Source organism: Rhododendron vialii, chromosome 9a (assembly GCF_030253575.1).
Source record: "Rhododendron vialii isolate Sample 1 chromosome 9a, ASM3025357v1".
NCBI lineage: Eukaryota > Viridiplantae > Streptophyta > Magnoliopsida > Ericales > Ericaceae > Rhododendron > Rhododendron vialii.
This window is the reverse complement of record NC_080565.1, coordinates 6863543-6888327: the sequence shown is the minus strand read 5'-3', so window position 1 is coordinate 6888327 and position 24785 is coordinate 6863543. Positions and strand designations below refer to the sequence as shown.

The following is a 24785-nucleotide window of genomic DNA, read 5'->3' as shown; positions in this document are numbered from 1 at the left end:
GGTCTATAGTCAGTCATGTTAATAGTGCTAGGAACTTTAGGAACCAAGGAAATAGAAGTAACCATTAATTTAAGGGAGATTCGTAAATTACTATGTAAGTAGAACATTCTTGTTCCTGGAGTTGCATTAGGAAGACGGAGATTCATATACCTCAATCTCCTATCTCTTAACTCCATAGGGCAACCTTGATGTAGAACATGTGGAGGCCCAATTTCATGATCAATTGGACCGGTCGAAGCCTCGGAAGTCCAAACGATGCTTAATAGCAAATTACCCAATTAGGCAAATTTCGAATGAGGTCGGATTGGGCCCAAACTTGGCGGGCTGACTTATTTTCGCGTTGCGATCATGGCTCACCACCTTAAGTTTGTGAGCCCTGGTGTTTTTGGGCCTAATTCCTTCGTTTAGGCCTTTAATTTACATTTTTTTGTCGTTTTAAGAAATATTTAAATCATTAATAACTCTTAGACCTTAATTCCTTTTTAGTTGGTTTTTTTTTGGTGAAGTCCTGTTTTTCTTTCCCGTTTTCAATTTTAGTAAAAAGCCCTAAATTTTGGGACTTTTTATTTTCCGACTTTATTTTTAGGGTTTTGGGCCTATATAAGGGTTTGTAACCTAATGTTTATGCAGCTTTTATCAATATTATTTAGATTTTGTCTCTTTCTCTCTTTCTCTTGTGGACTTGAGTTTATCATTTGTTCGATTAGTACGCAACTGATCTCTTTGTTAATTCCACTACGTTAAGTAGTATTAGAGTAAGGCTTTGCCTAGTTCGATGGCACCAAACACAGTTGAAGACACCCCCATTGATGTTGATCATGGGCTTGCTGGCCTAAGGGTGATGGTGGAGAATCAACAAACCCAGTTACAGGATACTCGTACTGAGTTAGCCGAGATCCGTCACGATACTCGGGCATAGTTAACCGAGATTCGTGAGTTGCTGCAAGGGTTGACTCTGCAAAACAACCAAGGGCCATAAAAGGGTTGTGGAGAGCGCGCGCTGGGATTTGCCCATCGCCAACCTCTTAACCAGAATCAAGAGTGCGCTGGAGGATTTGCCCGAGGCCCACCCGGTGAACCTAAAGTTGAAGAACAAGGAGGACGTCGTCGTCCAACACGGTAGCAACAGTGGTTCGATGATTACAAAGTGAAGGTGGATCTTACCACATTCAACGGTAATCTGCATATTGAGGACTTTCTTGACCGGCTTTCTGAAGCTGAGAGATTTCTTAATATGATGGTGGTTCCTGAGCATAAACAAGTAAAGTTGGTTGCATATTAGTTGAAGAGCGGCGCTTCAGTCTAGTGGGATCAGTGGTAAATGAAACGACACTAGCAAGGAAATGAATCTGTGAGGACTTGAGGGAGAGGTTCCTACCGTATGACTATGAAGTATGATCAACATCTGTTCCGGTTGTACCAAAATTGTTCACAGCGTTCCAAGTCTGTGTTTGACTACACGGCTGAATTTAGTTGACTTTCAGATCGTAATAATCTGAGTGAGACTGAAGGTCAGCGCGTAGCCAGGTATATAAACGGATTGAAGCCTTGAATCCAAGAGAGAATAGGATTGCAGGTTGTATGGGATGTTGATGAAGCCCATAACATGGCATTGAAGGCCAAACATATGGAGCGCAAGCCAGCCCATTCTGGGTTCCACATGAATTCTACGGAGTCGTCTGTCCCTGCCTTTGACACAGGGAAGTCGACTCAACCTGCTGCCCCTGCGTTTCAACCAGAGAGAGCTGCTGGTGGCGGAGCGAAATTTGGTGGAGCTAACCAAGCAGGTAGCTCTAATAACAGAAACGTGACCAAGGATCCGAACCTTTACGCTAAATTGAGGGGTGATAAGTGCTTTCAGTGTAACAAACCCGGTCACTTTTCTAATGCATGCCTTGATCGGAAGTTGGGTTTCGTAGAAGAAGAAGGGGTTTCTGTTGATTGTTCTGACGAGGAACCGGATGACGAGGATGTGGATTATGCTGAAAAAGACAGGGAGCTGGTCAATTGTGTGGTTCAACGGGTGCTGTTCGCGCCAAAATTGGAGGAGCCCAACCAACGTCACAACATATTTCGGTCGCGCTGTTTAGTGAACCAAAAAGTTTGCGATTTAATTGTGGACAGTGGGAGTTGCGAGAATTTTGTGGCAAATAGACTAGTGGAGTATCTCTAGTTGCCAATGGAACCCTATCCCACTCCTTGCAGCATTGGATGGATCAAGAAGGGTCCCACGGTGAAGTTAACTCAAATCTGTAAACTGTCTCTTTCAATTGGGGAATTTTATAGAGCTGATGTTACTTGTGATGTTATTGAGATGGATGCTAGTCATGTACTGTTAGGTAGGCCCTGACAGTTTGATGTTGACGTTGTTTACAAGGGCTGTGACAACTCTTATTGTTTTAATTGGGAGTCCCATAAGGTGGTTATGGTACCTACCAGTCATAAGGTGTCTGTCAAGCCTTCTAAAGTAGAGGGGTCTTTGTTTTTTACCATTGCTTGTTCCGAAGCTGAGTTTGTTGCAGATTTGAAAGAGTCTGAACAGGTTTATGCAATGCAATGATGGGAAAGTCATTGGTTGTGAATGGAAAGAATGAGGTAGTGATTTTAGTGCTTAAACAGATACAGCTGTTACTGGAGGAGTTTGAGGAACTGGTTGCTGATGATGTGCCTAATGAGCTCCCTCCTATGAGGAATATTCAGCATCAGATTGACTTGGTGCCTGGTGCCTGGGGCAATTCTCCCCAATTTACCGCATTATCGTATGAGTCCTAAAGAGAATGAGATCTTGAGAGAGAAGGTTGAAGAGCTGTTGCAGAAAGGGCATATCTGGGAGAGTTTGAGTCCTTGTGGAGTTCTAGCTTTGTTGACGCCAAAGAAGGATGGTAGCAGGCATATGTGTGTTGATAGTCGTGCCATCAACAAGATTACCATCAAGTATAGGTTTCCTATTCCACGTTTGGATGATATGCTGGATATGTTGTATGGGTCGAAGTGGTTTTTCAAGATCGATCTGCGAAGCGGGTACCATCAGATTCCTATCTGACCGGGCGATGAGTGGAAGACATCGTTCAAAACCAAGGATGGCCTTTACGAGTGGCTGGTTATGCCATTAGGCCTTTCTAATGCGCTAAGTACTTTTATGTGGGTGATGAATCAGGTTTTGCGGCCTTTCACTGGAAAGTTTGTCTTTGTTTATTTCGACGACATACTGATCTATAGCAAGTCAGAGGAGGAGCACGTGCGCCAAGTGTTGATGGTATTGCAAGAGAATAAGCTGTACATTCAACTCAAGAAGTGCAGTTTCTTGACTAGCATCTTATTGTTCTTGGGCTATGTGGTTAGTTCTGAGGGAATTCATGTGGATGAAGATAAGGTTCGAGCCATCCGTGACTGGCCGACGCCCAAGACTGTTACTAAGGCTCGAAGCTTCCATGGGTTGGCCAATTTCTATCGGTGTTTTATTCTGAATTTCAGTTCTATTGTGGCTCCGATCATTGAGTGTTTGAAGAAAAAGGAAGTTTTTGTGGGCAGATGAAGCGGAGAAGAGCTTCATGGTGATTAAGGAGAAGCTATGCACCACGCCGGCTTTAGCACTACGATTTTCGAAGTTGAGTGTGATGCTAGCGGGATTGGTTTTTGGGTAGTTCTGTCCCAAGAAAAGAGACCGGTGGCCTTCTTTAGCGAGAAGTTAAGCGAAGTAAGGCAGAAGTGGAGCACGTATGATCAGGAATTCTATGCTGCGGTGAGCGTTCTCAAACATTGGGAGCATTATTTGATTCAAAGGAAGTTTGTTTTGTATACTGATCATTAGGCGCGCTGAAGTTTATTAACAGTTTGAAGAAGATGGATAGTATGCACGTGCGCTGGGCTACATTCCTGCAGAAGTTTCTGTTTTCTATTCGGCATAAATCTGGGGTGACAAATCGTGTGGCTGATGCTTTGAGTCTTAGAGCTGATTTGTTGGTGATTGGCCCATGAAATTATGGGTTATGAGTTTCTTAAAGAGCTGTACCTGGAGGATGATGACTTTTAGGAGATTTGGGAGGTATGTGTGAAACACCGTCCTGTTAGTGATTTCCATATTACTGATGGGTAATTATTTCGAGGCAATCACTTGTGAATTCAAAAGTCTTCCTTAAGGGAAAGCTTAATCCGAGACTTACATGGTGGAGGATTAAGTGGTCACTTATGGAGGGATAAAACCTATGGAGCACGGGTACCGGTACGCGGTACGGGTACGGGTACAGGAAACGGCAAAACCCCAAAAAAGTAGGGTACGGGTACGGCGGGGGTATATATATATATAATGTTTTTCTATTTTTTATTGCATAAAATAAAATATAAACCCATTTTACCAACAAAAAGCAAAATCAGTACAAATATGCATATCTACTGCATATCTATTAGTATTCAGAATTTCAGATACATATATACATATACATTACACATGCATACATTTGTACATATATACAAAGAGAGAGACTATTCCGATCGATAAAAAAAATATACAGAGAGAGACGAAGAGAGAGATGGACAAAGAGAGAGAGGGGTGTTTATAAATGACAAATAAATTACACAATAAGCCCACATTTTAAAATTATTTACAAAAAAATCCCAGAAATTTTGAAAAAATTTCCTTTTGGGCTAAAACGTACCTTTGCCGTACCCACGCCGTACCAGTACCCGGTACGGGTACGGGTACGGATACGAGTACAGCGACATTTTCGAAGTACCCGTGCTTCATAGGATAAAACTATAGCCAGTTTGAAGGAAAGGTATTTTTGGCCTCAGTTGAAGCGAGATGCGGGGAATTTTGTGCGGAGGTGCTATATTTGTCAAACATCCAAAGGTCAGTCTCAAAATACTGGTCTTTACACGCCTCTGCTTGTTCCTAATAATATATGGGAGGATTTGTTAATGGATTTTGTGTTGGGACTGCCGCATACTCAACGAGGAGTAGATTCTGTGTTTGTAGTAGTAGATAGGTTTTCCAAGATGGTGCATTTCATTGCTTGTCGAAAGACATCCGATGCATCGCATGAGGCTCGTTTGTTTTTTCGAGAGGTGGTTCGCTTGCATGGGGTGCCAGAGTCCATCACTTCTGATCGTGATGTGAAGTTTCTTAGCCACTTTTGGGTGACTTTGTGGAAGATGTTTGGTACGTCGCTGCAACGGAGTTCCACAACTCATCCTCAAACCGACAGTCAAACAAAGGTGACTAACCGGAGTTTGGGCAATTTGATTTGCAGTATAGTGGGACTATGCATTGCCACAGGCTGAGTTTGCTTTCAACAGTGCAGTTCATAGTGCCATGGGAAAATCACTTTTTCCTTTGGTATGTGACACCTCCAAGACATGTATTGGATCTGGTTCAGTTTTCATGAGGTTCCGGGGTTAGTATTGCAGTTGAGACAATGGCTAAGCAGGCACAAGAGGTGCATGAAGAGGTGAAACAAAGGCTGGTTGAAGCCAATGCACGGTACAAGGCAGTAGTTGACAAGCGCAAACGTGGGAAACTGTTCAAAGAGGGTGATTCTGTCATGGTGTTTCTGCGCATGGAGAGGTTTCCAGTGGGCACTTATAACAAGCTGAAATCGAGGAAGTATGGTTCGTACAAGGTTCTAAAGAAGGTTGGTGACAATGCATATATGATTGACCTTGATTCCATGAAGATTTCCAAGGTTTTCAACATTGTTGATTTATCTGAGTATCTTACTGAGGAGCCGCTTTATCTAGATTTGAACTCGAGGTTGAGTTCTTTCAAAATAGAGGGGACTAATATAAAACATGTGGAGGCCCAATTTCATGATCAATTGGACCGGTTGAAGCCTTGGAAACCCAAACGATGCTTAATTGGAAATTACCCAATTAGGCAAATTTTGGACGAGCTCGGATCGAGCCCAAACTTGGTGGGCTGACTTATTTTCGCGTTGCGGTCAAGGCTCACACCATCTTAAGTTTGTGAGCCCCGGTGTTTTTTGGCCTAATTCCTTCGTTTAGGCCTTCAATTTACGTTTTTTGTCGTTTTAGGAAATATTTAAATCATTAATAATTTTTAAACCGTAATTCCTTTTTAGTTGGTTCTTTTTGGAAAAGTCCTGTTTTTCTTTCTCGTTTCAATTTAAGGGTTTCTAGGGTTTTGGGCCTATATAAGGGTTTGTAACCTAATTTTTATGCAGCTTTTATCAATATTATTCAGACGTTGTCTCTTTCTCTCGTAGACTCGAGTTGATCATTCGTTTGATTAGTACGCAACTAATCTCTTTGTTAATTCCGCTGCGTCAAACCTTCTTTACCATTGCAAAAGGCAAAATTGGGCACATGCTCCCGATTTCTTGTAGACTTGCAACAATGTCCAAAATGCTTAATCAAAGATTAACTTCTTTACGAGGTTATGCACCTTCTAGTCGAAATAGAAATATGTTGATATAGTGCCCATGCTCCAAAAATCTGATAATATTGAATTCAAATGGTTATTTGGCATTGTCAAACACGGTTATTTTCGAGTATTCGCAAGGTTTGATAATTGCATAAAAGTTGAATAGGTTTTTGGTTGGTGGAGTATTGTTCTTCAAATCTATGATCCACTATTTTTTTCCCCATACTAAAAGACAATGTTGTGTTTTTGTTTACACCCAAATTTGGCCAAATTTTAAAAAGGGGATTTATTGATGGATTAAAGGCGGAAAATGTTATTTTTGGGCCTTAATTGAATTTATATTGGACCACAATTGGGTCAACTTGAATCTAGAAGGGCTGAATGGGTTTTAGAAATTAATGGGCTGCATTAATATTTAGAAGCATGGCCAAATTAATTAAAGCTCAGGTTGACGTTTCACGTGTTGGCCCACTTCTGGATTTATTTGGCCTAAAAAAGGAGAGGTCCAAATATATACGATAGGGTGAGGAATAAGGAATAAAATTCCTAGGCCCTAGGGTCCACATATGGGAATCCACAATAAAAAAAGATGGCCTTCAATTGATTACCTCCTTTGGGAGGGCATTTAGGCCATTTTCCAGGAAGTTTTTACTCAGGTCTGTCATCTTTTTGATAAGCCCATGGAAAGGAAGGAAAAGTGATTTGTGGGCCCCATAAGTCCTTTTTGTATAAGATCTTTATATAAAATTTCTTAAAGTCATTAAATGGCCCACAAATGAGGACTCCAAGACAACAAAAATGGCTGTTAGCCCCGCTAAACATTTCGGCCATAAGACTTGGTGGGCGCGTGAGGAGAAAAGGAAAAAGAGATTCCCTTTTTGGCAAGTTCCGAAGCAGAAAAAGAGGCCTTCAGCCCTGCAGCCATTATTCTTGAGTATGGAGCAAGACATGGGACACTTGGCAAGCAGCTCAGGTCTGGAGCCTCTTCCTATAAATACCAGAAATGAAGACTTAGTAAAGGGTCCAACACCAACCAAGCCCAGCGCTTACTCAAATTATATCAATTATCTTTACTTGTATCGATCAACTTCGTTAAACCGTTAATGGAGCTCGATTAGTTTCATTTAGTCCTGTTTTCTTTCCACTTTCTACAATGGTTGGAAAATTTTAAGTCCTTTTCATTAAGGTAAATCACGAACCATTTTACGGCCTTACCTCTTGGGTTGTACGCAATCATTTCAATAGAAGTCAGATTTGAGGCACTTAGCCTTTAACATGAATTCGAACTGCAATCTAGTCTTGGCACGCCCGCAACAAGAAGAAAAACCTCTCATCCTTCGCGATTTATTAATTTTCACTTTCGAGGAAAACAATTTTGACCAGGAAAGGACTTTGATTTAAGTTAACTAAGGTGGGGTAAATGCATTTGTTTAGTTTTTGGTAATAGATAGGCAATGTTCTAAAAGTCGCTAGACGCTAGTAGTGCCGGGTAGTCGGCCACCTTCAAGCGATTAATCGTTAGTCGGACCTATTCGGATTGGCCCCGCCAGCGTTAATTCCTTGTTTTAGAACAATGGAAGAGGTGTTTGTTAGGAGTCTTATGATATAACTATTAGTGAGTGAGGGTATTTGAGTTCTTTTGTATCTTGTACTCACACTATATGTAAATCAATGATATGTGTGTTAGGCTTAGTTAACACCCTAATTATCCTTTCTCATATGACTTGGTATAAGAGTTAGGCTTTTAGCGGCTTTTGGACAATACTCTTGGTTGATTGCCTTTTTTGTGCTTTAAGCGCACCTTGTTTTGTTGTGGTCGGTATGTTAAGGACTCCTTGTTTACCTCTCTGTGTGTGGGTCAAGGGTCACACGTGTTGGATCATTTAACGTGGGATCTAAGCTGGTTCCACCCTAACCCTAGCTGCCATTACTTTCGACAACTTCCGGCGACCACCATCCGCCGTCCGACCTAGCCCGACAATGATAATGCTCTTTCTCCTCTCAAAAACTTATCTCCAAAATTTTTGACTGCTTCGTCATTCAAGTTTTTTCGACTTTTGTGATTTTTTACCAAATTTTTTTATTTAATTTTTACTTTTTGGATGTATATATCGTACCTCTATTTAAAAAGTAATATATATAGATTGTTAAAATGTTAAAAAATTTACTAAAGATGAAATAATACAACTTTTTTTATTGCAAAAACTTATATAAAAACTAACAACCAAACAAGGTGAACGATACCCATCCACTAACGAAATCCCAGGACATGATTCGAACTTCTTTCTTCGCGAATAGACCTTTTCTCTTGGCAATTTCGATCCAACACTTGTTGTAACGTGTTGGGTGGTGTTTGAGTTGGATCTCGTCTCTTGGATCTCTTGAGCTGGATTTACTGTGCTCCTTCCTTCCTTCTAAGCTAGCTTTGCAAAAATGGGGAACCACATTAGTGCCTAGTCGGCCGTAAGTTTCAGCTGAAGGAAAGGAAGTACAGAGCTAGAGTAAGGACGGTGTACCTTTCTAGGGTTTGGTACTGTACCTTATATATGGAGTTACTTGACTTGACCTCCGAGATTGCTCGTGCCAAGCTTGTGCCTCCCATGAAATCACAAATAACCCCTTCTTGGTTTGATGTCATGCATGACGATTGCCGAGTACCACACTATCACGTGGCATGTGACCTAACCACGCAGCCAAAGCAAGAGCAATACCACCTGGCCGGACCAAACAACTTGGCGATAATGTGTCTCCGACAATTCGGCGTGGCCTGCAAAGCTCCCAGCCGAACAACTTGGCCTGGCCTGCAAAACTCTGAGCTGGGCGACCCATTATCCATCTCACTACAATAGCCCCTCATCATGTTAGCCGCATTGTAGGTAAGAGGACGGCCAACGCGAGCTAACTTAGAGTTTCGATGGGGGTGCCCTTTTGCTGTCTCATCGGGACATGTGGCGCCTTCAAATTGGACAGGTTTTGAACAACCACTGCGGCTCTTCAATTCCCGTGCAAGGAAACTATTCACATCTCAACTACCCTCGTTCCGTATCGATGCGAGGGTAGAGAGACAGTAATCCATTGGAACACTGATTCTCTTTCTCTCTAAGGAAATTTTCGGCAAACTTGCACCCCTAGCAATCCTTTGTCCCAAGCGACGATCGAGCCCTGTTAAAGCATCAAATTCTCTTTGTCCTTGATCATTCATGTGAGTAGGCTTGTGATCGAGATCCTGCTTAAAGGCCATGGGGGTCCCAAAAGAGTCCCCTTAGTGGAGGGAGATACCGAGCGTCACCAAAGGCACCTCCCCTTCAGCCTTCACTCCTGCTCCAGCCGCGCAGATGTCCGAACAGTTCTCTTCTAAGTACCAAGACCTAGACCAACCATGTAGTCTTTCCTTCTCTCTTCTCTTGAAAACTTGAACTCTTTTAACTCATGTTGAATGGTCGGCATCCAAACATTGAGAATAGTGATGTACCGAGATTGTAACTAATACATTTATGTACTTCGTTTTTTGGTTGTGACTGGCACCGAATAGTAGGCCTGAGCTAGTTCATGGGATGTAATAGCTAGTAATTCCTTTACTTTTTGCACTCTCTATGAAAGCATGCACAGGTACCAAATGTTATCTTTGAACATTTGATGGTATAGAAACCTTCGAAATATTGACCATTTGATGGTATAGAAACTGTTAGAGTGTCAAGTCCTTGATTTTCAACATAAATATAAATGATTTTCATAATAAAATCCTCACAATAATCCGTACGATATTCCCAAAAAGAGATTGTCGGTTCCATGTCGGTCAACATTCCATAGTTTCAAATCCAGATACCTCAGAGTATTACATAAATGGCACACCGGCCCAAAATAATATGAGTGCGGTTTAGAAGGAAGAGTTAAGAGTTTACATTATCCATAGTCAAAATGAATAGAATATAAAGTTACATTACATCTTCAAAACAAGATTAATAAAGATGTTAGGCAACTCCTTTGTCAGCTTTCAAAAAGGTTGATGGCCGCATGCATGCACGACATTCCATGTCACTATCCTCGGTTAGTACCTGAAAATAATGAAGGGTTGAGCTACACTAGCCCTGGGAAAAAGTCTACGCAAACTCTATATGCAAATGAGCATGATAGGTGAGCGTGCAATTGAAGCGAAGATTATAACAGGGTTAGGCGAGACTATCATGATCAACCAATTCAATTATCTTAGCCCCTCTTTATTGTCATACTGTTAAACCATTTCCACATTGTCTGTGTCCCAACATCTCTTTATCTTTATGTGTTCGAGCCTAAACTCCTGCCGGGCCAATTATGGGATATCCTGATATCCTCAACCAGGCACCTCACCCATTGGTTGGTAAGTCCTGAAAACATTTACGAGCAGTTGCTCTTGTCGGGCCAATTAAGGGATCCCGATACCCCTGCCAAACACCCACCCGTCGATGGGTCCTGAGTGTTCGCAATCGTTTATGTATCCAAGTGTACCGTTTGTACTTTAACCGTGCAATAATCTTTATGTGTCCGAGCCTAAGCTCCTGCTGGGCCAATTATGGGATCCCGATATCCCCAACTAGGCACCTCACCCATTGGTAGGTAGGTCCTGAAAACATTTACAAGCAGTTGCTCTTGTCGGGCCAATTAAAGGATCTCGATACCCTTGCCAAACACCCACCCGTCGATGGGTCGTGAGTGTTCGCAATCGTTTATGTATCCAAGTGTACCGTTTGTACTTTAGCCGTGCAATAAGTTCAAATCCTTTATCTCATAATTCAACATGCTCATTCAACTCCATCGGATACAATTCTACGCATTGAACAAGTGTTATTCTCCAAATACTTGATTGTATGCATAAATAAACCCATTAGAATGAAATTAAGCTCCAACAAGTGATTTTAAAGACTTAGGACAAATTGGCACTGGGACTAAAGTCCTACCGGTAGGAGATGGGGACCTACCGGTACAAACTAGAAGCAGAAGGGACCACATTTTGATTCACTGGGTCCTACCGGTAGGGAACAAATGGGTACCAGTAGAAAATGGGAAATTTCTGCGATCCTACCGGTAGGGATCAAGTCCTATTGGTACAAAATTGAAATAGAAGGTGCACAAATTTTATACAAGAAAATTTTCAAACGACCTACCGGTAGGTGATAAGGTCCTACCGGTAGGTAACTGGGTTTTTAGATGATTTTTCATAGCTTGACAGATTTTGATCCAAACTCAACAACAACCAATACAAGCTCCAACAAAGCACAAAAACACTCAAATAACATAGAGAGCGGTAGAATTCCCTACCTCAAGTATGCAAGTCGAAACCGAAGAGATTGAGTGAGCCCTAGCTTCCGAAATCAAAACCGAGCAAAATACACCTAACCAAGCTCTATCCAACATGGTACATCCTCCAATACGCCTGTAGATGATGAATTGAAAGTTGATTCGCATGGGTTATGTGGTATTTGGGTGGAGTTTTGAGAGAGCAAGAGGGAGAGAGAGACGCCGGAAAGGGAAAGAGAGTGAGAGAGGCGCGCGAGATAAGAGGGGAGGGGAGGGGAGGGGAGGGGAGGGGACGGGGGCGGGGTTGGGAAAATCTCTCACACTCCCCCTTATATACATACACATTTACACTAGCACCCATATTTTCCAAATCCTTGCACGTTAACCTACAAACATATTTTCCACATTATACTATCATTTATCCTTCATAAAACATTAACATTATATAAAAGAAATTTACGTGTCTCTACATTCTACCCTCCTTAAAGAAATTTTGTCCTCAAAATTTGCCATACCAGTTTGAACTTTCATATGCACCACCTATGCATGCAACAATTATAACCATGGATGTTATGCAACAAGTTAAATATCAAGATACTTCAATCTCAAACACTCACATTGATTCATTCCGGAAATAGGTGTGGATACTTCTTTCTAACCTCGTCCTCCCTTTCCCATGTCAACTCTTCGCTACCCTGGTTCCTCCACAAGACTCGCGCTAGCGGTATCGCTTTACCCTTCAACACTTGATCATGCGAATCTAGGATACGTATCGGTTCCTCCCCATAAGATGCATCGACCTTTAACTCGGGTTCAGGCCACTCTAGAACGTGCGACGGATCTGGTTCGTAATTTCTCAACATAGACATGTGGAACACGTCGTGTAAACCGACAGCTTCAGTGGTAAGGCCAAACGGTACGCAACCTCCCCAATCTTCTCAATGATGTCAAACAACCAGATATAACGCGGCGAAAGCTTTCCCTTTTTTCCAAAATGAGACAAACCCCTGCGCGATGATACTTCAACGAATATGTGGTCCCCTTCTTCAAATGATAACGGGCGACAACGACGATCGGCATAGTTCTTTTGTCTACTTTGCGCGGTTAACAATCTATGACGAATCACCTTGATTTGTTCGGTCGTTCTCTGTTGAGCCTCCAAAAGGCGTTGGCGATTTGCTTTCATGCTCTCAGATGTCTCCTTGATCATATCTGGCCTACTAACGTAGCCTCGCCTAACTCGGTCCAGCACAGGGGTGATCAACACGGTCTTCCATACAAGGCCTCATACGGTGCCATCTTGATGCTCGATTGATAACTGTTGTTGTATGCAAATTCGACTAACGGTAAGTGATCCTCCCAACTATCACAAAAATCTATGACGCAAGCTCGAAGCATGTCTTCCAAAATCTGAATTGTTCGCTCGGATTGCCCGTCGGTTTGTGGATGATACGCGGTGCTAAACAAAAGATTTGTGCCAAGAGTGGCCTGCAAACTTTGCCAAAAACATGTGGTAAACCTTAGATCTCGATAGGATACGATTGAAACGAGAATCCCATGAAGACGGATAATCTCTCGAATGTACAAACGACTACATGTATCTACCGAATCAGTAACTTGGATAGGTAAGAAGTGAGCAATTTTTGTCAAACGGTCCACTATTACCCAAAAAGCATCGTGCCCCCCTTGGCGACTTCGGTAAACCCATAACTAAATCTATGGTCACATTCTCCCACTTCCACTCGGCCACTGGCAATGGTTGTAACTTTCCTGCGGGTCGTTGATGTTCGGCTTTCACTTGTTGGCACGTAAGACACTTGGACACGAACATCACAACGTCCGTCTTCATTCCGGACCACCAAAATTGTCTACGCAAGTTATGATACATTTTAGTCCCCCAGATGAACGGCTAATGGAGAATGGTGAAACTCTTGCAAAATTTCTTCCCAACACGAAACGGATATGAATAACTTTCCTTGATAGTGCAAGCTTTGATCGGAGTAAATCATCCACCCCTCTTAAGCTTTTTCACTAAGGCATTTAGCACAAAATTCCTCCGCTTCTTCATCATGTTTTTGAGCCTTAATTACTCGAGTCGATAAAGTTGATTGCACGGTCAAGTTGCATAACGTAACCCCTTCCCGTACTTCCTCAAAGTGCAAAGCGCAGAAGCCCAAATCATTCATCATCTTCCACTTGTGGATAGCTAGACTCGCTAGGTGTGTCGATTTTCTACTCAATGCATTTGCCACGACGTTCGCTTTCCCCGGTTGATATTGTAATTTGAAATCGTAATCCTCCAAGTGTTCCATCCAACGACGTTGTCTTAGGTTAAGTTCTTTTTGAGAAAGTAGGTATTTCAAACTTTTATGATCGAAAAAGACTTAAAAATTTTCACCGTACACATAATGGCGCCAACTTTTCAAAGCAAAAACGACGGCTGCAAATTCTAAATCATGTGTAGGGTTATTTTGCTCGTGAGTTTTCAACTGTCGTGACCCATGCGCTACTACTTGCCTCACTTGCATCAACACGCACCCCAATCCTTCCTTAGACGCATCACAATACACGGAGTAACCAACTCCACGTTCGGGCACAATCAAAACCGGTGTGGTGGTCAATCGCTTTTTCAACTCCTCAAAAGCTGCCCCACACGAATCATTCCAAACGAAATGAGTCCCCTTAAGTGTCAATCTAGTCATCGGTGCAACTAGGTGAGAAAAATAAAATACAAAACGATGGTAGTACCCGGCCAAACCCAAGAAAATACGAATCTTGAACACGTTCTTTGGCCGTTGCCAATTCATAGCTAACTCTATCTTTCCCGGATCGACAGACACTCCACCTTTTGAAACCACTTGACCCAAAAATTTGACTTCGGATAACCAAAACTCACACTTACTAAGTTTAGCGTACAAACGGGGCTCTCGTAAAAGTTCTAGAACAATCATGAGATGAATTTGGTGTTCTCCCTCCGTAGGCGAATAAATAAGAATGTCATCGACGAATACGACTGCAAAAACGATCAAAGTATGCACGAAAGATACGATTCATCAAGTCCATGAATGTAGCTGGAGCGTTCGTCAACCCGAAAGGCATAACAACGAATTCATAATGACCATAACGAGTACAAAAGGCCATTTTAGGAATGTCCTCTCTCCGAACCTTCAACTGATGATAACCAGACCTCAAATCAATTTTGGAAAAGCACGTAGCACCTCGAAGTTGATCAAACAAATCACAAATCATCAATTCTAGGCATGGAATACTTGTTCTTAATAGTTACATGGTTTAGCTTACGATAATCGATACACAAACAAAGTGAACCATCATTCTTTTGCGTGAAAAGAGCCAGTGCTCCCCACGGTGACGTACTCGGACGAATGAACCCTAAGGTCTCCAATTCCTGCAACTGAGTCTTTAACTCTCTCAATTTGGCGGGCGCAAAACGATTCGGTGGTACGTAGATAGGAGCGGTACCAGGAAGTAAATCGATCGTGAATTCAATCTCTCTCTTGGGAGACAAACCAGGTAAATCTTCCGGGAACACATCCGGAAAGTCGCAAACCACTAAGGGTAATTCCCCACGCATGGAGGCATCCTCATCTAACGTCAAACTCGCCAACAAGGAATAAACCGACTCCTGCTCTCGTGACCCACATAAATACAGTTCTAACGGTTCCCGTCGCTCCCCAAAGAATTTGAAACAAGGACCATCGGGTAGACAAATACGAACTCGACGCTTGAAACAATCGATGGTAGCATGAAAAGTGGATAGCCAATCCATTCCCGAGATAAGATCAAACCCCGACATTTCCAAAACAATGAAGTCGAAAACAAAATGATGATCATGAATGACTAGCTCACAACCCTGACAAATGCTATCAAGAGGCGTTCTACTCTCTAAAGGTGTCTCAACAAACAATGGAGAACTAAGACTTTATGTTTCCAATTCCAAGGCACACACAAATGATACAACAATGAATGAATGCGATGCTCCAGAATCAAAGAGGACTTTAGCGAAGGAGTTGAATAAAAGAAATGTACCCCTCACAACGGATGTCTCATGAGCCTGAGAAGTGGTAGAAGGGATAGCAGAAGTGATGTTGAAAACTTGCCCCTGGGTACCCTGACCCTACACAAAACCTCCCCTCTGACCAGAACCCTAAGTAGGTGTGGAAGAACTCGCTACCTTATCAATTCTGGAACTCTGAACCGATGTAGTCTGACGGAAGTGAGGCTGCTGCTGCCTCTAAGTGCCCCTAAACTGCTGGCCAACACTATGCCCTGTTCCCGGCTGTTGCACAGAACCCGACTCACTGCACATTCCCTTCCTTGAGGACAATTTCTAGCAAGATGATCTATCTTCCCACAAACATAACAAGCCTTCTGAAATGTGGACATTGAGTACGAATGTGTCCGGGTTGATTGCATTTGAAGCACACAACCGGAGGTCAAGACAAAGCTCCTTGGGTCCCAAAAGAAGTAGGCGGCGACCTAAGGTTCGATGAACTCCCCTGCGGTGTTTGAGATGGTTCTTTCGGCCTTTTCCTTCCTTGACTCTCGAAGCTTCCTGACGAAGAACTCACACTCACCGTTGGTTGTCTCGGCTCCCAAACTCCCCTATTCCTCTGCGCGTCCCTTGGTATCTCAATACTCCTCACACACTCAACAACCTCAGTGTATTTCATCTTGCGTTATACCGTTACCAACCTCTTCACAGTGTTATGCAATCCTTTCTCAAAACGTCTACATTTCCTCTTCTCGGTCGCCACCAACTCTGGTGCAAAACGAGACAAAGATTGAAACCTCTGAACGTACTCCGACACGGTCATACTCCCTTGCTCTAACTTCTCAAATTGTTCCCTCAATTGTTCGCGACTAGTCTTTGGAATATATTGTTCCTCAAAGAGCGTCTCAAACTCAGCCCATGTCAGATTCTCCACATCCGGTTTATTTGCTTGAGCCGCGGCCCTTGCTGCTCTCCTCGCATCCTTCTCAGATTCTAGAACAGATTCCCACCATTCATTTGCCTCACCGGTAAGTTGGACAGCCACAATATTCACTCGCAAATCATCTTTGGTAATCTTGAGGGCTTTAAAGAGTTTGCAGATTTGCGCTAGCCAGTGATCAGCCACAAGGGGGTCACTACTCGTCCCATCGAAATTCCTACGGCTAAACTCTCGTATTGCAGTCAAGGCTCGGTTGTTTGCATTTTCTCTAGTAGTTGGGTTTAAAAAATTTGCCTTTGTGAGTGCCACAATGATGTTCCTAGCGAATGGATTCTGAGCATGAGGTGTTTCTGCACCCCGTCCGGCCCCTGACCCCGGATCCCCACTTGGGTTCTCCCCATGCTAACTAACCTCACCCTCCAAAGGCATTCCACGGCCACGTCCTCCCTGATTCCCGGCCCCACCTCGTCTAACACGCAATCTCGGAGCCATCTTACTACAAGATATAAGAAAGGAAAACTATCAACCACAACATTATAACTATGAGGTCAAAGCCCCAACTTCCCAACACGGGTCAACAACTCTACTCCACTCTACATTATTGAAAATGCCATGTCACGTAGTCATATGAATATTAGTCACACAAGTATGCACAAGTCATATAGAAAGTTTGTGATTTTTTGAACACATGAGACTAAACGTCTCCCCACGGTCTCTAGGTGTTCTAAATCTATGCTCTAATACCAAGTTGTCAAGCCCTTGATTTTCAACATAAATATAAATGATTTCCATAATAAAATCCTTACATAATCCGTACGATATTCCCAAAAAGAGATTGTCGGTTCCATGTCAGTCAACATTCCATAGTTTCAAATCCAGATATCTCAGAGTATTACATCAATGGCACACTGGCCCAAAATAATATAAGTGCGGTTTAGAAGGAAGAGTTAAGAGTTTACATTATCCATAGTCAAAATGAATAGAATTTAAAGTTACATTACATCTTCAAAATAAGATTAATAAAGATGTTAGGCAACTCCTTTGTCAACTTTCAAAAAGGTTGATGGCCGCATGCACGCACGACACTCCATGTCACTATCCTTGGTTAGTACCTGAAAATAATGAAGGGTTGAGCTACACTAGCCCAGTAGAAAAGTCTACGCAAACTCTATATGCAAATGAGCATGATCAACCAATTCAATTATCTTAGCCCCTCCTTGTCGTCACACTGTTAAACTATTTCCACGTTGTCTGTGTCCTAACATCTCTTTATCTTTATGTGTTTGAGCCTAAGCTCCTGCCGGGCCAATTATAGGATATCCCGATATCCCCTGCCAGGCACCTCACCCATTGGTAGGTAAGTCCTGAAAATATTTACGAGTAGTTGCTCCTGCCGGGCCAATTAAAAGATCTCGATACCCCTGCCAAACACCCACCCGTCGATGGGTCCTGAGTGTTCACAATCGTTTATGTATCCAAGTGTACAGTTCGTACGTTAACCGTGCAATAAGTTCAAATCCGTTATCTCATAATTCAACATGCTCATTCAACTCCATCGGATACAATTCTACGCATTGAACAAGTGTTATTCTCCAAATACTTGATTTTATGCATAAATAAACCCATTAGAATGAAATAAAGCTCCAACAAGAAATTTTAAAGACTTGGGACAAATTGGCACTGGGACTGAAGTCCTACCGGTACAAACTAGAAATAGAAAGGGACAACATTTTGGTTCACTGGGGTCCTATCGGTAGGGAACAAGTGGTACGGGTAGAAGATGGGAAATTTCTGCGATCCTACTGGTAGGGATCAAGGCCTACCGGTACAAAATGGAAACAAATGGCGCACAAATTTTATACGAGAAAATTTTCAAATGACCTACCGGATGGAAATTGGTTTTCAGACGATTTTTCACAGCTTGACATATTTTTATCCAAACTTAACAACAACCAATACAAGCTTCAACAAAGCACAAAAACACTCAAATAACATATAGAGAATGGTAGAATTCCCTACCTCAAGTATCCAAGTCGAAACAGAAGAGATTGAGTGAGCCCTAGCTTTTGAAATCAAAACTGAGCAAAATACACCTAACCAAGCTCTATCCAATGTGGTACAAGCTCCAATACGCATGTAGATGATGAATTGAAGGTTGATTCGTATGGGTTTCGAGGTATTTGGATGGAGTTTTAAGAGAGAGCAAGAGGGAGAGAGAGACGCCGGAGAGGGAGAGAGGAGTGAGAGATAGAGAGAGGGGTTTTTTTTGGGAAAATCTCTCACACTCCCCCTTATATGCATACACGTATACACATTTACACAAACACCCATTCTTTCCAAATCCTTGTACATTAACCCACAAACATATTTTCCACATTATACTATTATTTATCCTTCATAAAACATTAACATTATATAAAAAAAATTTACGGGTCTCGACATCGAGTATTGGGTCTTGTCTCACATTGGTTAACTTAGTTTTGTATTGAGTTCTCCCTTAATATAAATAAGATATCATTGTGTTAGGGTTAATTAACACCTTAAACACTTTTCTATTATCTCTAACATGGTATCAGAGCGTGATCCTAACCTTAGCCTGCCACCATAACTATCATCCACCACTCATCGCCGCCCACCACCCATCGCTGTCCACCATCCATCATCAGCCGTTCCCAATACCCGTAGGCTGTAGTAGTCATCATAGAGTCGAAACCCAAGCATACCATTGTCCTCCATCCACCATCATAATCGAAACCTTAGCACCTTTACCATCACAATCGAAACCTTAGGCCAACCTCGCATCCAGCCCTCGCCGTCACCCTCCATCCCACACTGACCACTTGCCAACCATCGCTGACCTCCGGCGACCCTCCTCCAGGCCATATCGACCTCCGGCGACCCCTGTCTACCTCTAAGTCTACTGGATCTTCTACGAAATTCACTAGGTCTTCTCCTGGTGAACTTGAAATCCACTGGGTCTTTCCCTAGTGTACTTGAAATCCACCGGTGCACTGTTTGCAGCCGTTATTGTGGGCACACGCCCCAAAATTTTCAATTTCGTTAGAAATCGGGTGCGCCCTTTTATAGAAAACCGCGGCGAAACGCTTCGATTCAGAGTTGCCACTCAGGTTTTAGCGGTGAAACACCAAAGGAACCGAACTAGAAACGCTTTGCTACGTTGTTTGATTTTGAAAAGGCGTGTAGACTGGGCCGTTGTCACCTTCGATATCTGAGGTTCGGGAGCCAGGTTACGAGAGGGGAAGGGTTTTATGGCACCCCTCTCGCCCAATCTGGAGATCGGTCTCTACTCGGGCATTTTATAAAACGTTTGCATTTTTCTCTCATTAATCATTTTTTAGCCAATTAGGGCGGGGGAGCAGTTTAAAGGGGATTTAAAACTGTAACAAGTTGTATTTATGTGACAAAATGTGATGGATGCTTATTGAAATAGTATAGATTGAAAACAGACTTCTGTGAGCGTTTTAAACAGACTGGATAACACTGATCCGGAATGACATGCACAAGAAGAAATCTACGTGCACTGGCCAAACCACTACATGCAGGCTTCACCTGCGCACGCCACGCATAGGCTGGCGTACTCCAGTAAGCCTAAACCCACAGCTCTTATTTTCAACCCTCTGGGCTCTGGACAAACCACGCAGTTTATACAACAGGATAGGTACAGATACAAACAGCAGGCGTAGACTTAAAGGTATAAAATAAACAGAGCACCCCATAAACAGTGTGGGGGAAACAAACAGATGCCAAAACCTAGCTGCCATGCAAGGGCCAGCCACTGGGCCAGACATCACTGCCGTATGCCAATGCCAGGGTATCGTACGCCAGTAACATCTTTTGTCCAGTGTTTGGCTTTACATCTTCTGGGCTCTGGAACATGACCAGAAGGATCCCAGAGGCCTTCCCAAAGCAGAAGAAACAAATAACGACTAACAGTCCTAAAATATAGAAAGCTGTAAACTGGTTATTGGACATGCTTACAGTGATGAATAGACAAGAAATAAAGCATAAAACAAAGATTTAGACGCCAGTTCACAACTGAAGTACGCCAATTCCGAAGGGCTCAGAACTGGAGTACGCTAGTTACTAACTGGAGTACGCCAGTTCCAGATAGACTCAGACAGACCAAGTTAAAAAAAATTGTACGTAATGCCAAGGACCGGCATACACGTGCTTATGACCGGCGCACGCCGATTCTAGTTAGAAACGATATTTTTGAAACCTTGCTAGCTTTAAGGCCAGGACTGGTATTGATTACCAGCCTTGACCCTACCAGCCCCCTTCAGGGATCCGAACAGAAAGTTTACAAAGATTTATACCTTTGGTTTTGAGGTTTGAGAGATGTTTGAGCTTTGAACTTGAGGGTTGGATGATGGAGGGTGATGGATGTTTGACTGTAAGAGGTGTATGGAGGGGTCTCTTGTTTACTCTTTCAATGGAATGAGTGAAAGAATAGGGAGCAAGGACCAAAGGAAGAGAGAAAGAACTTGGGAGCTCCTTATGAGTGTAACCCCTTTTTTTTTTTTTTTTGTGAACCCTTTACAAGGATGAAGAGAGGGGGTATATATAGGAGGAAAGGGAGAGAGAAGGGCTAAGGCCAGTTAAAGGGACTAGGACTGGTGCCTTAGCCCTTAAGGCTTGCTTCTCATTGGATGAGAGGAAAAGGTGATGGGATGGGTGTAAGAACTAAGAAATGTCCTCTGGCGAAGACTGTTTTTTTTCGACGGATTAAAAGGTTCCCATGTGTTATAGACCCCTACCCATGGCTTCTGCATGCTGAAAAACACAAGTTTGACCAGAGGTTTGACTGGCGTACTCCAGTTCGGAACTGGCGTACTCCAGTTCGGGCTTGGTCAACGGTCAAAGTTGACCGATGACTGACACGTGGCAGAGGACCGGCGCATGCCAATTGATTACCGGCGTATGTAAGTTGGGTTTTATTGAGGCCTTTTGGTTCTGGTTTAGAGAGTTTGAAAGGGATTTGAAAGGGTTTTGGAATGCTCAAAGCTCAAACATACTAACATTTCTGTGGTGTTCTTGTTCCATTTCATCATCAGGGAATCAAATACCGTAAGTAAACTAATTTGAAAAGTCCAAAATAGGGTGTCTACAGTTATCTGCTGATCTCGAGGTCTTTCCATGGTTTTCCAGTTCGTATGGCTTCTTACTCGCTCTAGTTAATATATTGCAAGACCTATGATTATCTTTGTTGTTTGTTCGAGGTTGGATATTTTGGTTGGTTGATTGGTTGTTGCTAGTTTATGTTGCCTCAGTATTAACTGTTGCGTTTAGTTGCTCCCGTTGGTTGATTTTTTGTTGGTTCCATTGATTGTTATTGATTCATTGCAATGGATGAGAGTGATAAGCTTGTGTTTCTTCTAGTTCTACAGTTGTTGGTAGTTTTGCTCGTTCTGCTCGGTTTTGGGAGAGGCTGTCTATTACTTCCACACCTTTGAATGGTAAAAATTATGCAATTTGGGCTAAAGCAGTTTAGGTTTATTATCTAGGCTAGGCACAATATCATTATTTGATCGATGACCCCCCTGTAAAGATTGCCTCTACATATCAGGCTTGGGAATCTGAAGATGCCTGGATTCGGTCTAAGTTGTGGAATAGTAATGAAGAACATATTGCTAGCACTCTAGTTTTCTTATCTACTGCCAAAAAGGTATGGACACAAGCTCAGGAGATGTATTCTGGTGTTAACAATCTCCGTTGGACGTATGATCTTCATCTGTTCTCCTTTTTTATATCCTAGGGTGATTTATCTTTGGAGGCTTGTTATGCCAAATTTCGCGGTATTTGTGAGGAGCTCATATTTGTGAGCCTATTTCCTCTAACATTTAGGTTATGCGACGCCAGCATAAGCGTATGCAAGTTGCTCGATTTATAATTGGTGCATCATCGACCTATGATTCTGTTAGTCATCAGCTCTTGGGGTCTCGAAATTTACCTTCTCTCAGTGAGGTATTTAGTTGCCTTCGTCAGTCTTCTGTATCTCCGTGTCTGCGCCTACCCCATCTCTTGATCGTTCAGCATTAGCTTCCGCTCTTTCTGGTAGTTTTGGCTCTTCCTTCAGCCGCGGCCGTGGTTCTGGGTTTAGTGGTTGTGGTCGTGATTCTGGATTTAGTGGTTATGGTTTTGGTCGTGGTGTTGGTGGTCTTGACTTTGGTTTTGGTGCTCGTGGGGGTCGCATGTCAGGGGAGGTGGCGGTGGTTGCGGCCGAGATTCCAAGTTTTGACTCATTGTTGGGAAACAAACTGACCACCCTAGCGCACCCTTGTGCTCTCTAAGCACAACAAAAAGTTGATCCTCGTGCTCAATAGAGTGGTCGGAAGCAATGATCAGGGGTAAGGGTGTCATCTAAATCGAGAAAGACATTTGAGGGAAGCTGGGAGAGGCTTCAACTCAAGTTTTAGTGGAGCTTCTGCGGACAATGAAGGTAACCGCTCAAAAGAAGTTCACCATGTAGATTGGTTTGCCAAAGGTGCGAGTTCTGGCAAAGAGTTGATCTTGACCAGGGACCGATCAATATCAAATTCCTCGAAACCAAAGTGGGCTCTCAAGACAGGCTTCTAGAGGTTCCTCGGCCAGAATGCAGGGCAGTGCCTCCTCCCCCAACTCCTAATTGACATCGATTGCTAAGTAGTCTTCCTCCACGTGGATGTTGGGAGGCCTGGCACATATTTTAGCTCAATTTCTTATTACCGAAGGATGCCTTCATGACCTTACTCCCAACAATTTGGGCATTGGCCGTGGCTAAAAAAGGACGACCCAAGACGACGAGCATTTGATATTTAAGGTTTGCATGGTAGGTTGATTCCGTGTCAAGGACAATGAAGTCACCAGGGTAGTAATAATTGTTCACTTGATAAGGGATTCGTCTAACATACCACGTCGGTCAACTAAAGAGTGAGCGACGTGGGCTTCAACTCACCAAGCCCTAGCTCCTTACAAACTGAATAAGGGAGAAGATTGATCCTCGCTCCTAAATCTAAAAGTGACCTACAAATGAAATGATTGCTTATGACATAAGAAATTGTTGGGCCACCCTGATCGGGAAGCTTGGGGGTAGTGTTTGATTGAAGAATGGAGCTCACTGGGTGAGGAATCAGAATTGGCTCTGAAAACTTTGCTCGTGCTTCCCGCTTGTGAGAGCACAAGTCCTTGAGGAACTTGGCATAAAAAGGAATTTGCTGAATAACATTCAGTCACGGAAGATTGATCTTGACTTGCATGAACATCTCCATGAAACCATTGATAGGAGTGCCCTTCTTTTGGAAGGATGAGGGTACTTCAAGACAAGTCCAAAACGGTGCCTTGGGGATGTAATAGGGGACCTCAGGTGGCCTTGGAGCTGATGTGGATTGTGGACAATGGTTTGTGCTCTTGCTTCCTTTTTGGTTTTTCAACCTTAGACCCCTTGAGGTGTGAGGGAGACTCTTTTGCCTTGGATTTTACCTCTTTAAGTCTTGTTTCTAAGCCCTCTCATTCCTAAGGGTAATGACTACTTTTTTTTGAGCTTGCGAATCCCTAATTTGATGCATCCCTTGGGGTTGGCCACTGGCTGACTTGGTAACCTACCTTCCTCTCTCTATTGTTAAGAGCATTAACTATTTGGCCCACTTGAGTCTCTATATTGGCAATGGATTGAGAGTGAAGGAAGCACTTGTGAGTCAGCTTTGAGTTCAGCCATGGCTTTCAACATCCGTTCCTTGAAAGATGGTGTCCTTTGGGAGGACGGAGGAGGATGTTGATATGTCTATTGTGGAGGGGCCGGACTATAGGCCTGAGAATTGGAAGTAGTGGGAAAAGTTGGCCTCAAAGGTTGGGTAAAAGGTTGCCCTGGACCTGGCTGTCGAGAAATTGGGATAGTTCCTGCATCCGGGAATGTTTGTATTTTAATAAGGGTCATTCCTGGTCGAGAAAACCCATCGGACGCGTTCACTCGCTCTTGCATGAATTTAGGAGATTGAGATGCCAGGAGGTACTCGCTTACGTAATTGCTTGGATTAGAACACAACTGGCACCCATCCTTGACAACAGGAGGTTGAGGGAATACGAAGGAACTTGCCCTAAAGATAAGACACTATCAAGCTTACGGGACGAGTCATCTACCTTAGCAGAGAGATAGCTCGATTCGCCAACCTTATAAAGGCCAC

At 43.0% G+C, this 24785-nt stretch overlaps 1 protein-coding gene across 1 annotated transcript in view; it reads left to right on the top strand.

The window, feature by feature from the left end:
* The window catches only part of LOC131301515 (histone-lysine N-methyltransferase ATX2), a 55576-nt gene that overhangs the window by 28162 nt on the left and 2629 nt on the right, over positions 1 to 24785 (top strand). The window lies entirely within an intron of this gene.